This window comes from Ambystoma mexicanum, chromosome 4q (genome assembly GCF_040938575.1).
Source record: "Ambystoma mexicanum isolate Mex_15411 chromosome 4q, UKY_AmexF1_1, whole genome shotgun sequence".
NCBI classification, from domain to species: Eukaryota; Metazoa; Chordata; class Amphibia; order Caudata; family Ambystomatidae; genus Ambystoma; species Ambystoma mexicanum.
The window spans coordinates 435,758,010-435,759,336 of NC_090928.1; the positions used below are offsets into that span (position 1 = coordinate 435,758,010).

General features: G+C 35.9%; 1 non-coding gene across 1 annotated transcript; it reads left to right on the forward strand.

Moving 5' to 3' along the window:
* Nucleotides 1-737: 737 nt before the first annotated feature.
* On the forward strand, nt 738-809 carry TRNAC-GCA (transfer RNA cysteine (anticodon GCA)). The gene has a single exon. It is a non-coding gene; the product is annotated as a tRNA-Cys (tRNA).
* The last annotated feature ends 518 nt before the right edge of the window (nt 810-1,327 follow it).

Here is a 1,327-nt window from a genome sequence, read left to right on the forward strand (position 1 = left end):
TTTAGGATTTCTTCGTATGATACAAGCTGTGTTTTACATTCAACCAAGTTCTACTGGTGATATTATCAGTTTGAAATAGTCCATTGGAAGCTCATATGAATGTTATAAAACTGTGGTGGAAACCAATAATATGCCCTTAATGAAATGTATTAATTTGTACAGCTGACCAGAAGTGCACTGATGCCATTAGTTCTACAAGTTCCATAAAGTCACCCACTCTATCACCTTTTTAAAAAAGGGCAGTTTTCAGCATTCAAGGGTTTAACTCAGTGGTAGAGCGTAGGAATCCAGTTCAAGAAGTCCCCGTTTCATAACCATATACCCTCTTCAATAGATCCTGTTAAAATGTTTTTCAACCCAATGCACTGTAAGGAACAATAGAAACAATAAGATATATCATCATTTCATATACAAAAGAATGAACAATTGGGTTTAACTATGCTCTTAGCACAAAATCAACAAACTGCAGTAGAGAAACAGTTGCATTTTGCAGAATGTGTGCATTTGACAAAAGATTTTTTTGCCATGTTCCAAGATCTACATGTGATACGAAATGTATGAATTCTTGCAATGGAAACCTCACTGTATTTTACCAAGGCAGATACAGGACATCTTTTGTACCACTTATACTTATAAGGAGGGTTTGGTGGCTGAAAATGCATTGTTTTGATGGTGATTGCATGTTGCTTGCACTTTGTACATATTACTGAATTAATAAAGGTGAACTTTTCAGAAATGGGGGTATAGCTCAGTGGTAGAGCATTTGACTGCAGATCAAGAGGTCCCTAGTTCAAAACTGGGTGCCCCCTTGTTCAACTGTTTTACCTGTAGAAATATGTTTTTAATTGAAGAAAACATTTACAATCTTAGCATTTTATGTAATGAGCAACACATTTCTACATTAGAAATACTCCTGATCATCTCCTGAAACATAGGGTAACACCATGAAACTGTTTAGGATTTCTTCATATGATACAAGCTGTGTTTGACATTCACCCAAGTTCTACTGGTGATATTACCAGTTTGAAATAGTCCATTGGAAGCTCATATGAATGTTATAAAACTGTGGTGGAAACCAATAATATGCCCTTAATGAAATGTATTAATTTGTACAGCTGACCAGAAGTGCACTGATGCCATTAGTTCTACAAGTTCCGTAGAGTCACCCACTCTATCACCTTTTTAAAAAAGGGCAGTTTTCAACATTCAAGGGTTTATGTCAGTGGTAGAGCGTAGGAGTGTAGTTCAAGAAGTGCCTGTTTCATAACCATATACCCTCTTCAATAGATCCTGTTAAATGTTTTTCAAACCAATGCACTGTAAGAAA